Genomic DNA, 13659 nt, shown 5'->3' on the forward strand with positions numbered 1-13659 from the left:
TAAAGCTCTGCTTATAGAATCAACTTTTGAAGACCATTGGAGATGACAGCTTTATCACCAACTCAGGTGGTGACCCCACACCCCCTCTCTTAGGACCACGACTGTCAGAGAGCAGTCTAGAGCAGGGACTAGATAAATCCTAGCTTTGCCTGAGCTCAATCACTTCTGGAGCTTTCTAAATCGTCCCTCCCACCCCCACTTCCCTTAAGAAAAAAAAGCAGTCTCAGTCTTTTGGTTAGTAGCCCTTGAGAAGGTCTGACAATTTGCTGGATAATTAGCATTAACCTTTAAGCCTTCATCACATGCCCTCTTCCCAAAAGCCTTCCTCCTGTCATGTCTCCTCCATCAGTCTCCACATCTGGCACGGAGGAGAGAAATCCTGGGGCCAAGTTTCAGGCAGAACTTTAGCCCCAGACAGCGGTAATTCTCCTGTCCCTGGAGGCCCTCCAGGAAATACGTGACCGGCACAGGCCCTTGGAGGGGAGCTTATCCCTTCCTACTAGATGGAGTTTCCCAGACACCCCAGGCTTGAGTTCTCCCCTCCCTACTCAGAACCTCCTCATTACCACTATTTATAACAAGGTTTCCCAAACCAAGCTTCTCTTTATAGTTGTCATAAAAATTTGAGCAGCTTTTAAAAGTATAGACTCAGTCACTCCTCAGATGCGAATCAGAATCTCTCAGGGTGGGATCTAGGAATCTGTATTTGTAACAGACTGACTTCCCCAAGTTACCTCAGTTGGGAACCACTGGTCTCAAGCATCGCTTTGGCACAGAGTCCATCTCACTTTGTAGGACTGCCGTCTTATCTATGCATCCCATCTTGAAGGGAAGAACCATGTGTCACTTGGCTTTGTTCCTCCACTTCCTACCACCAGATCCACATTGCAGCAGCTGACAATGGGTGAAGCATGAACAGCACCTGGGGTCCCTCTAGCTGCTCTACTTCTCCGAAGATTTTCAGTTGCAAAAGTCTCTTCTTTGCTGTCACTGGTTCTTAGACTTCCCAGTGAGTCAGACTCACCTGGAGGGCTTGTTAAAACAGATTGATGGACCACACCCTTAGAGTTTCTGACTCAGTAGGTCTGCAGAGGGGTCTAAGAATTTGCATTTCTAACAAATTCCCCAGGCTGCATTTTGAAGAATACTGCACTAGACTCTTGCTTTCCTTCTTTCTTGTCGTGGGTATACATGCTTCTAATCTACACTTCCCTTTCGTACATATTAACTCCAGTATATCCCATAGTGTCTCTCTGCTTATAGGCCTCTCCTCTTATAACTACGTTATTTCTATGAGATTCAGGTATACGATGGCCTTCTATCTCAAACCTCCCCACAATCCCTGGTTCTGTGGCCCAGGGGTTCACCCTCACAAGGTGTTCTGCACTTAGAAGGCATTCTTGCTGAAGAAATTCAGAAAAGGGAAGTACTGTTATAGGCCGGAGCAATTGGGAAAGCTTCAAAAAAAAGGGGTCAGATTTCAGTTCATCCTCCAAGGGAGAGGAAAGAGCACTTATGACAGGGAACCATATTGCCAGTGACCCCTGAAAACAGGAGCGTTTATTGGAATGACACTGAGGAAACAGACTCACCCTGGAACACACCTCTCTTCCATGAGATGGTATATGTCATGGGAAGGCATCCTGTCTGTTTCCACATCTATTACAACTTACCAACTGCACTGGAGGCAAAGTGACATTGATTTTGTTGTTTCAGGTTATTAAGCTGTTCAGGAGCCCCAGGGGCAGCAGTGCTGCATGGGCCAAGCAGCATGGGCATCACTGTCAAGAGAATGAGCATGTTTGCTCCTAAGGCCCAGGACAGATAATTCCACTTCTTCTTTCTGTGAAAAAAGCCCCCCAACCTTAGGGGTGTGGCAAGAGCTGACCTGAGGAAGAAGCTTTGCTCAATAGGAAATGAGCTATGATTGTGAAATGAGGAAGCCCTGCTAAGGTTCAGCTTGATGGTTTTGAATTACAAAAAGAAAAGAATGAGTGAAAAGGGAACATAATAGTGGACAATTGGAAAAACCCCAAATATCCATCAATAAGACATGGGTTAAGTGAATTGTGCTATGGGCATATTGGGAAGCCCACAGGAACAAAGAGGTAGACTAGGGACCTGGAAATACCTCCTAGCTGCACTGTTGAGAGAAACCAGTTGCCAAATTATATTCCCATGATTTTTAAAAAATCACTTAAAAACTCTTCAAGGATCATCACATGTTAACTTTAATCGTGGCCTGTGGAGAGGGGAGTGAAGTTTAAGTGAGAGGGGAGGAACTTAAGTGAGATTTTTTAGTTTTTAAAAATAAATTTCTAAATGGTTTGAATTTTTACATGTAATTTTTTATTTTTATTTTTTGGCCACGCCACCCACAGGATCTTAGTTCCCCGACCCGGGCCCTGGGCAGTGAAAGCACCAAGTCCCAACCCCTGGACCACTAGGGAACTCTCATGTTCTACATGTTTTAGACCTATTATTAACTTATTTAATCCTCCCAATAAGTCTATTTTATTGATAAGGAAACTGAGGCACAGAGCACTTAAATAGCCCACCCAAGGACATGCAGGTAATACATGGGAGAGCCAGGATTTGAACTGAGGTCACCTGGCTCCAGAATTTGTACACTAAACCACCTCACTATTATGTCTCTCGGTGGACCATGTCGGGCCATTGGATGTTAACCATAAATGTAATATGATCCCAGTTAAAAAACAAACCGTATGTAGAGAAAAAAATGGAATTCAAGTCTCTAAAGCTATCCTTTTAAAACACTGATCCAAATATTCACTGTGAATTCCAGCTCAGATGGGATAATTCAGGCACAAATTAAGTGATTTCAGAGCTCAAGGAAAGCCTCACTTCTCTCCCCTACCCCAAACTGTTGGTTAACATTTCTTAAACAAGGATTAAATGTTTTTACTACCCTATTTGTTTTAACATGCAAATATCTCTGGACAAGGTATAACTATCTTGGATTTAATTGTCCAAATCTCTGATTTAATACGATTAAGGTGTAAATAGCAATTATACACAAAGATTAGGTTGTGATAAGGAAAGGGAAAAAACAGGCAGGAAGGAGACAGCTTGAGAGCACTACAGAGTTCTTATGGGGAAGTCTGGAGGAGGCAGGTTATCATAAACTAGCTATTGATGACACTGCTTTACATGATACAAGCCTTACCTTTTATAAGCACTTGCCCATGTATTTTACACATTTGATCCTTCCTAGAGCTAGGGAAGATAGATATACCCATTTTACAGAAAAGGAAATCAAGTCTTCAGGACATTGTGGCTTGGTTAATTACCAAGTTGGAGCTGGAACCCAAAACTCATAATTCTCTTTTCAGGACTCTTGAATCACACCTAAATACCTCAGCTACGTCACTATCTTGCTCAGGGATAGGCTGGAGCCAGAAAATGAAAGTGAAAAAGCGTAGCAGACAAAAGATCCACATGTTAAGGGTAGCAGTGGGGTCCTGGCCAAGACGCACTGAGGGATGTCCAGGTGGGAAGACAGAGCAGGAGCCCTGGTCAACTAAGAAGCAACATGAGGGTGCCAGGTCACAAGGTGGGGGAAAGGCCTGGGGACGTGCACCACGTCAGCTGTGGAGCAGGGCAAGAGCTGACTTTGGCATCCATCTGCCAGGACTTTGCTCCTACTCCATCCCCATTTCTAGATCTTCCTCCAACTCCTTTCACTTCTTCCGTTGATTCCCTCTCCCACTCCAACTCCAAACTCATATTTAACAGTATTGAAAAATGGGGAAATGCATGATATTTTTTAAAAAGAAAATTGTTCGATCGATGGAGTTGGATTAGTATTCCTATTCCTTTGGGTTCCAATTACAAGTCCTACTAATTATTTGAGTTTCTTTCCATTTTATCAGCTAATTAGGATGGGTAAAGCTCTATAAATCAGTTGCTTCACATTTTAATTAAATCCTATTAATCTGGGCTTCCCTGATGGTGCAGTGGTTGAGAGTCCGCCTGCCAATGCAGCGGACACGGGTTCGTGTCCCGGTCCGGGAAGATCCCACATGCCGCGGAGTGGCTGGGCCCGTGAGCCATGGCCGCTGAGCCTGCGCATCCGGAGCCTGTGCTCCGTAGCGGGAGAGGCCACAACAGTGAGAGGCCCGCGTACCGCAAAAAAAAAAAAAAAAAAAAAAAAAAAAAATCCTATTAATCTATTTACTGCTGCATTCAATCTTGAATTCTTTTCATATTCTCTCTACCTGCTAGTACTACAAGTTTTAATGTTTAAATGATCTCCAGCAGGATTCTATGTAACTCCCACAGCTTTGACTCTGTGGTCACATCTCCTAAAAAGGCCATTCTAAGGACACAAAGACATGGATATGCTCCCTAAATCCTTGTGATCTGGAGGAGAAGGAAAAATACAAATAAAAATAAATATACTACAGTTCCTCCAGGGTAATTGGATGACTCCTGAAACTTCCTGCAGTGTGTGTACTACTGATAGTAGGAGGAGGGGAAAGGCACTGAGGAGGTAAGAAAATTAGCAATTAAAAAGCTACTGTGCATTATTACAGGGAAGGCATCTCATGATTTTTATTTTAGTTTCCACCTTTAATTTTCGCCCTTACTGCGGCCCACAGAGTTCTAAAAATCGCCACCAGGGGGCAGGAGTGTGCCAATGTCAGACGTTTGAAACCGCTGGGTTTGGGTTTCCTTGCAGATAATTTCCTTAGGAAGGAATTACTGTTCCTACTACACAGGTTAAGGAGGTAAGGCAGAGAGAAGTAAAAAGTAGGCAACTCAGCATCATGTGCGTGGCAGAGGTAGGATTTGAACACTGGTTTTGGTAATCCATCCAGCAGGCTTTTGTAAAAAATAAATTTATATTATTTATTTATTTATTTTTGGCTGTGTTGGGTCTTCGTTGCTGCGAGCAGGCTTTCTCTAGTTGCAGCGAGCGGGTGTTACTCTTTGTTGTGGTGTGCAGGCTTCTCATTGCAGTGGCTTCTCTTGTTGCGGAGCACGGGCTCTAGGCATGCGGGCTTCAGTAGTTGTGGCTCCTGGGCTCAGTTGTTGTGGCTCGCGGGCTCTAGAGCACAGGCTCAGTAGTTGTGGTGCATGGGCTTAGTTGCTCCACGGCATGTGGGATCTTCCCGGGCCAGGGCTCGAACCTCTGTCCACTGCATTGGCAGGAGGATTCTTAACCGCTGTGCTACCAGGGAAGCCCCCAGCAGGCTCTTTTAGTGCTCACCTGAGTTTGTGGCTTTGATTTCCACATTTTTTTTCCAAAGGTTTACAACCCCCTTTTATTAAATGCAACAAATTAAGAAAAGCTTAAGCAATGTTACTGTAACTGCTTCCTTTTTCCTATTTTCTCTCACTTATTCCTAATTTTTGTCATTCACAATTCTTCTTTCATCCCTGGACCTAATGTCAAAGAGAGAGCCTCATTCCCTTCCACCAACCTTGACTTTTATGTCCCTCAGTTAAGAAATCAGTTCTGTGACAGCTTCTGTTCTGTTGTCTATAATTTACTTTGACAGCTTCAGCAGAACCACAGCGATATAAACATGTGTGAAGTACACTGGATTTACAAGCCTGAGACAGCCAGATGTCCTAAGCAGGAGTGTTTTCTCCAGAGGTGGTGAGCAAAGCCTGTCATGAAATACCTCCCACATTCCTGGTCCAGTTCACACCAGAGGCTTTGTTAACTAACAAAATGGATGTTAGACATGTTTCCCCTGGTGACATTAGTAGTGACCCAAGAGGTGTGGATTCCCTGGAAATATTGAAGAGCACCCCTGCCATTGCACGGTCAGAGTCACAGGCTGGTGGCCCAAACCCTGTAGAATGGTGTTCTGGGCTTGTTTCCTGAATGGTCCTGTAATCCAACCACTGACTCAGAAGAGTCTTGGCCCTTTGAGTTTGACCAGATGGCAGTTGAATCCTCACAGGAGACTCATGTTTTATTTGTTTCAAGTGAGATGGAGTTCTTAAAACAACACCGACCTGGGGCTTCATCAAGTCCACTGAACAAGTTTTAAGATGGGTTTCTAAGCCTGCCTGATAATAACCATTATGCATGTGTGGCCAAATTTGGGCTGAGACTTGCTTTCATTGTAGCGGCAACACTGTGGGTTGGGAGACCTATGGACTTCACGTGTTGTCTACCGGATAGACCCTCATAATTATAAACAGCCCAATTGCCTTAGGTTGGTTCACTATGTTTTGCTTACACCTCGCTTTGGAGAAAATCCCCTCAGGAAGTATATCTTCATCTCTTTCCTTCTTGCATGAGGGAAAAGTACAGGGAGGAAGGATTGTCACCTACATCCCTTCTCCACACATTCACCACTCACTGGAGGAAATAGCTTTCCTTCCTTTATGTTATTCAAAGGTCTGTTTCCCACAGCTTCATTTTTTTTTTTTTTAACTTTCTCACAGGCAATAGCATGTGTGTTAATAAGCCCCTTGGCAAGTTTTCCTAAGCAGGGTTGTAACACTGGCAATTCCCTTTTTGAAAAAACGTTTATATCAAATGTTTAAAGTTGGGGCTTCCCTGGTGGCACAGTGGTTGGGAGTCTGCCTGCCGATGCAGGGGACACGGGTTCGTGCCCCGGTCTGGGAAGATCCCACATGCCACGGAGAGGCTGGGCCAGTAAGCCATGGCCGCTGAGCCTGTGCGTCCGGAGCCTGTGCTCCGCAGCGGGAGAGGCCACAACAGTGAGAGGCCCGCCTACCGCAAAAAAAAAAAAAAAAAAATGTTTAAAGCAACAATCTCCATTGAAATACAAGATAATATTGAAAAGAAAATAAATGTATTTAATCATTATGGGGTGGCTATTTTTACACTTTTCTTTCTTGGTAAGGAGATGTCTGTGGATTCTAATGGAGTCCTGGAGAGTCAACTCACGAATTACAACACTGCCTCCTCAACATCAGTCTCCAAATTCACTTCTTTGCTCCAGACTTTCATTATCTGTTGTCTACACTGTTATTATTGTCTAGACTGGTTACTATTTTTGTTCCATAGTTCTTTTATTTTATAGAAGTGTAGCAAAGTGCATCAATTTAAAATGTACAGTTCAATGAATATTTACATATGTATACAACTCTGGTGCCCCAGAAGGCTCCCTATGCCCCTTCCTTGTCAATACCCAGGCCCCCAAAGGTTACAACTACTCTGACTTCTATTGATACTACCACAGAGTGTTTCCATCTTGTCTCAAACATAATTGAGTGAAAGAGTATGTACTCTTTGGCATCCAGCTTCTTTGCTCCACACAGGGCAGTGAGACGAATCCACTGTGGCATGTAACAGTAATTCACTCTTTTATATTGCTGTGTGGTATTCCATTATATGAATATATCACAATTTGGTTATCCAGCCCTCTGAAGTTGTTGCTAGTGTTTGGCTATTATGAATAAAACTGCTAGAAATGTTCTTGCACTTGTCTTTTGGTGGACTCATTTTCCTTGGAGGTATACTATGAATCGTATTGCTTGGTTGTAGGATAGGCATGCAATTAGCTTTAACACACACTATCCTACAATTTCCCAAAGTTGCATAAATATACATTCCCACCAGCAATGGAGAGAGTTCAATTGTTCCATATATTCATCAATGACTGTTGTCAGTCTTTTAAATTAGAACCACTGTAGTGAATGGGTATTAGTAAATGATTGTAGATTTAACTGCATTTTGCTTATTTGAACATCTTTTTATGTGCTTATTTGTCCATTTGGATAACCTCTTTTGTGGAATCTTGCTTATGTCTTTTGCCCATTTTTTAAAAATTAGGTTGTCTTTTTCTTACTTAGTTTTAGAAATTCTTTATATATTCTTATAATGGGGCTTTTGTTGACTGTATACATTGTGAAAATCTTCTCCAGTACAAGGCTTGATTTTCATTCTCAATAACATCTTTGATAAGCACTCAATTTTAATCAATATGAAGCATCATTTTTTTTCTTTTGTGTATTGCTATGTGTGTCCTGCCTAAAAAAATCTTGCCTACCCCAAAGTCATGAAGATATGCTCTTATTTTCTTACATAAATTCTATCGTTTCAGTTCTAATGCTCTGGTCTATAATCCATTTCAAATGAAATGTTGCTTATGGTGTGAAATAGAGGATCAAGTTTCTCCTTTTTTTTTTTTTTTTTTGCGGTATGCGGGCCTCTCACTGTTGCGGCCTCTCCCGTTGTGGAGCACACACAGGCTCCGGACCCACAGGCTCAGCGGCCATGGCTCACGGGCCTAGCCACTCCGCGGCATGTGGGATCTTCCCAGACCGGGGCACGAACCCGTGTCCCCTGTATTGGCAGGTGGACTCTCAACCACTGTGCCACCAGGGAAGCCCTCCTTTTTCTTTTTCTATAACAATATCAAGTTGCTGTAGTCCCATTTGTTGACAAGGCCATCCTTTCCCCATTGAATTTCAGTGGTGACTTTGTTGTATATCAAGTGACTGTATATGTGTTGAGTTTATTTTTTAACTCTCTATTCTCTTCTGTGAATGTATTTGTTTGTCTTTATCCCCATACAAGTCTCTCTTGTTAACTGTAGCTTTATATTAAGTCTTGAAATCTGGTAGTATAACTCCTTCAACTTTGATCTTCTTGAATACATCTTGACTCTTCTAGGTCCTTTGCATTTCCATATACATTTTAGAATCTTCCCATCAATTTCTACAAAAAAATCTTCCTGGGATTTTGATTGGGATTGAACTGAACCTATAAATCAATTTAGTGAGATTTGACATCTTAGCAATATGAGCCTTTAATCCATGAACATTGTATATTTTTCCATTGATACATTTTCTTTAATTTCCCTTAATATTTTGTAGTTTTCAGTGTAGGGCTTTTGCATATCTTTCATTATATTTATTCCTAAATATTTAGTGTTTTTAAGTTATTATAAATTATATTTTTAAGATTTTCATTTTCTAATTGATCATAAAACATGATCAGTTGTTTTTTGTATATTGATTTTCTATCCAATAACCTTACTTAATTCATTTTTGAATTCTAATAGTATATTTGCAGATTCTTTCAGATTTTCTATGTATATTATCCTGTCATCGGTAAATAATGACATTTTTATTTCTTTCTTTCTAATTTTTATGCCTTTTTCTCTTTGCTTTATAGTAATTGCTAGAACCTCTGGTACAATATTGAAATCTGGTGGTAACAGAACCACCAATCAGTCATGTTTCTGATGTTAGGGGGAAGTGCTCAGTATTTAAGCATTACGTGTGATGATACCTATAGGCTTTTTGGAGATAGATACCATTTATTAGATTAATAAGGGTTTCTCTCAATTATTGGTTTGCTTAGTGTTTTATCATTAACTGTTTTAAATTTTGTCAAATGTTTTTTCTACATATTGAGGTGATTCTCCTTTAATCATTTTTTTTTGGGGGGAGGGGAGGCCATGCCATGCAGCATGTGGGATCTTAGTTCTCAGACCAGGGATTGAACCTGTGCCCCCTGCATTAGGAGCTTGGAGTCTTAACCACTGGACTGCCAGGGAAGTCCCTCCTTTAATCTTTAATGCAAAATGTATACTGATTGATTTTAAAATGTTATACTATTCTTGCGTTACTGAAACAAATCTGGCATTACTGATCAAGATGTGATATACTTTTTGGATATTGCTGGATTTGGTTTGCTAATATTTTGGTTAGGATATTTATGTCTAGGTTCATAAAAGATATTGTCTAATAATTTTCTTTTTTGTAATGTAATTTTTCTTTTTTGACATCAGGATTATCTTAGCATTGTAAAACAGGTTGAAAGTATTCCCTTTTCCCCAACTCTTTGAAAGTATTTGCACAATATTGATACTGTTTCTTTCTTAAATATTTTGAGTAACTCACTGGGGAAGCCATCTGGACATGAAATTTTCTTTGTGAGAAGTTTTTTTTTAAATTTAATTAAATTAATTTATTTATTTTTAATAAATTAATTTATTTTATTTATTTATTTTTGGCTGCGTTGGGTGTTCGTTGCTGCACACTGGCTTTCCCTAGTCGCGGTGAGCGGGGGCTATTCTTCGTTGCTGTGGGGGGCTTCCCATTGCAGTGGCTTCTCTTGTTGCAGAGCAAGGGCTCTACAGTGCAGGCTCAGTAGTTGTGGCGCAGGGGCTTAGTTGCTCCGTGGCATGTGGTATCTTCCCAGACCAGGGCTCAAACCCATGTCCCCTGCATTGGCAGGCGGATTCTTAACCACTATGCAACCAGGGAAGCCCCTGTGAGAAGTTTTTAATTATAGATTCAATTTATAGAACTATTCAGATTTTTTCTTTCTTCTTATATCAGTTTTACCTATATTTTTCAAGGAATTTGCTAATTTCATCTAAATTGTTCAAGTTATTGCACAAAGATAGTTATACCATGTTATTATTATTATTTTTTTTTGCGGTACGCGGGCCTCTCACTGCTGCGGCCTCTCCCGTTGCGGAGCACAGGCTCCGGACGCGCTGTCTCAGCGGCCATGGCTCACGGGCCCAGCCGCTCCACGTTATGTGGGATCCTCCCGGACGAGGGCACGAACCCGTGTCCCCTGCATCAGCAGGCAGACTCTCAACCAGTGCGCCACCAGGGAAGCCCCTCTTGTTATCTTTTTAATGTTGTAGGGTCTGCAGCAAAATTCTTATTTTCATTCCTGATATTGATAATTTGTGTTTTTTCCTCTTTATCAGTCTTGCTAGGAATTTTTTAACATAAACTTTTTTATTTTGGAATAATGTTAGATTTACAGAAAAGTTGCAAAAATAGTACAGAAAGCACCCATACCCCTCTCACCCAATTTGTTTCCCCTTGTCAAAACTACAAAACTAACATTGGTATGTTACTACTAGCTAAACTCCAGATTCATATTTTACTAGATATTTTTCATTAATTTATGACCTTTGTTCCAATATCTGTCCTAGGTTACTACATTGTGTTTAGTTATTAGTTTCTTAGTCTTTCCTTGTTTTTCATGACCTTCACGGTTTTGAGGAGTACTGGTCAAGTATTTTGTAGAAAGTTCCTCAAATTGGGTTTGTCTTACGTTTTTCTTATGATTAGACTGAGATTATGGGCTTGTGGAAAGAATTCCATGAGGCGATGTACCTCTCTCATCACATCATATCAGGGGTGCATAATATCCACATGACATCCTTGGTGATGTTAACTTTGATTGCCTGGTTAAAGTTATGTCTGCCAGGTCTCTCCACTGTAAAGCTGCTATTTTCCCCTCTTCATACTCTATCTCTTGGAAGCCAGTCACTAAGTCCAGCCCACACCCAAAAGCAAGGGGGATGGGAGGAGGCTAAGCTTCACCTCCTAGAGTGAGGAGCGTCTACATACATTATTTGGAATTCCTCTTCATTTGTCTCTTCTTCTCCATTTATTTACTTATCTAATCATTTCTTTATATTAGTATAGATGGATACAGAACAAAGCAGGGAATGGTAAAGAATGGATTTGAAAGTAAACAAGCAGTTGGCTGGCACTAGAGCTCAAGCCAGTATTACTTAACTTCATCTCTAGTTTCTTTCAGATTCGGAGGCTCAGAGCCTGGGCTGAAGTGCCTTTTGGATGACTGGATCTGTGATGGATTGATGTTCTGTGTCACCCAGTTTGGGGATCAAGAATAGAAAGGACCATTGTGTTGACCGAGGAACAGAAACTGCTCTCTCAGAAGCACATTAAGTTAAGAAAACTGAAAACACAGGAAAGAGCTTCTATTACACATGTGCGACACCCTTTTGGTAAGTGCCCAAATATAGCAAAGAGTACCTCAGGCCTATTTTAATCAGAGTGGTTCAGTACTCAGCTCTCAAGTATACTGAGAAGAGTCAGGAACAGTGGAGGGTCTGGGAAATGGAAGTGAAGAAAAGTAACTACAAGTGAAACCAATGAGAAGAAAAATAGCTTTATCTGTATTTCTAGGGCTAAGTAGTGCCTGGCACATGGCAGGGGCTCAATAAATATTTGCTGAATGAATGAATGTCTTAGGGTTGTGTGCCTGTTCCCTCATTATAGAACACTGGAGGGCATGGAACAAAAAGTAAGATATTTCTGTGCATTTGGGCTTGAAATAAACCCCAAGCAAATGAATGAATATTCTTAAAAGTTAACAAACCTGAAAGGTCTGCAGTGTTGAAATCATAGGGAAGACACTGAGCTGTAATTCCGTGATTAGGATGTCAGATTTGAGGATGTAGGGGTAGGATGATGAAGATGGGTTTTTTTAAGCTCCAGTTGACTGATACCAAGAAACCCGTGGGCAGTTCACCAGCAGAGCACCCCTTGTCATGCTCAGTAACTTCTAACCTTCCTCTTGCCCTGTCCTCCTCAGTTACTGTCAGTTGGTTTGTGGCAGAGGGGAATTCCAGCCCATTTTAGGGGCATTAAGAGGGAGGTTCCTGCCCTGTATCCCTTAGATGCATCCTGGAACCCTGATGAGAAGGGTAGATCTGAAACACAAGAGTCTCAGAGGGTTACTGGATCAAGAATGGATATGTGTTGGCTAAGACCTTTGCAGACAACAAAAAAAGATCCATGTATGTGTTCTCACAAATCTGGAAGCTCACAGTTATACACAATAAGATAAAAGGGGGTAACAGAGGGTAAGGCTGCTCCATCATTATCTTTTGCCATCAGCAAACCAGGCACCTCCAGACTGTGCTGTTTCTTAACAAGGCTGACCGCCCATTCTTCAGAATTATATTTTCAATTAATATTTTATTTATTAATATTTATAATACTTGCCTACTTCACACAGAGAGATGAACAGAAAGCTCCTGAGAATCATGGAATGTTAGGTTTGTAAGTCACTGAAGAAATGATCTAGTTCAGCCTCCTTATTTTGTAAATAGGGAAGGTGAAGTCCAGGAGGAAAATGCGTGCTTTAAGGGTCACGTCGAGTTAGAGGTCAAGTATAACCTCGCAGTTTAAGGCTCTTTGTTACTCCAGTGCTGCTCTTCTACCTTGGGTAACCTCAGAGTAGATTCTATACTCAGACCTAAGACTGTCCTACCTTCCTACCTAACAGAGCTCAGGAACTGACAGTGGAAAGACTTATAATTAAATGGTTGGTTAAAAAAAATTATCAGGCTTCCCTGGTGGCACAGTGGTTGAGAATCTGCCTGCCAATGCAGGGGACACGGGTTCGAGCCCTTGTCTGGGAAGATCCCACATGCCGCGGAGCAACTGGGCCCATGAGCCGCAACTACTGAGCCTGCGCGTCTGGAGCCTGTGCTCCACAACAAGAGAGGCCGAGATAGTGAGAGGCCCGCGCACCGCGATGCAATGTGGCCCCCGCTCGCTGCAACTAGAGAAAGCCCTTGCACAAAAACGAAGACCCAACACAGCCAAAAATAAATAAATTAATTAATTAACTTAAAAAAATTATCTATGTAGAAAAGAGCAGCTTGGGATTGGGAAAAAGCAGATGTCCCATGAAAGACAGAAACTGTTAGCCATTGAGAACTCAAAGGAGCAAGACCATTCAACTGGCAACCCTCCCTCATTTGATACAAACCTCCAAAAGAAGCTCTACTCAGTTATCGCAAAGGAGGTGCTAAGCACTGTCATCCAGCACCAGAAATTAAGCAGAATCTAGAATGTAATATTGAAACCCAGTAATATGAGAACCTAGTAGTTTCGGCTAGCAACTCAAACTTA

Source organism: Kogia breviceps, chromosome 5 (genome assembly GCF_026419965.1).
Source record: "Kogia breviceps isolate mKogBre1 chromosome 5, mKogBre1 haplotype 1, whole genome shotgun sequence".
NCBI lineage: Eukaryota > Metazoa > Chordata > Mammalia > Artiodactyla > Physeteridae > Kogia > Kogia breviceps.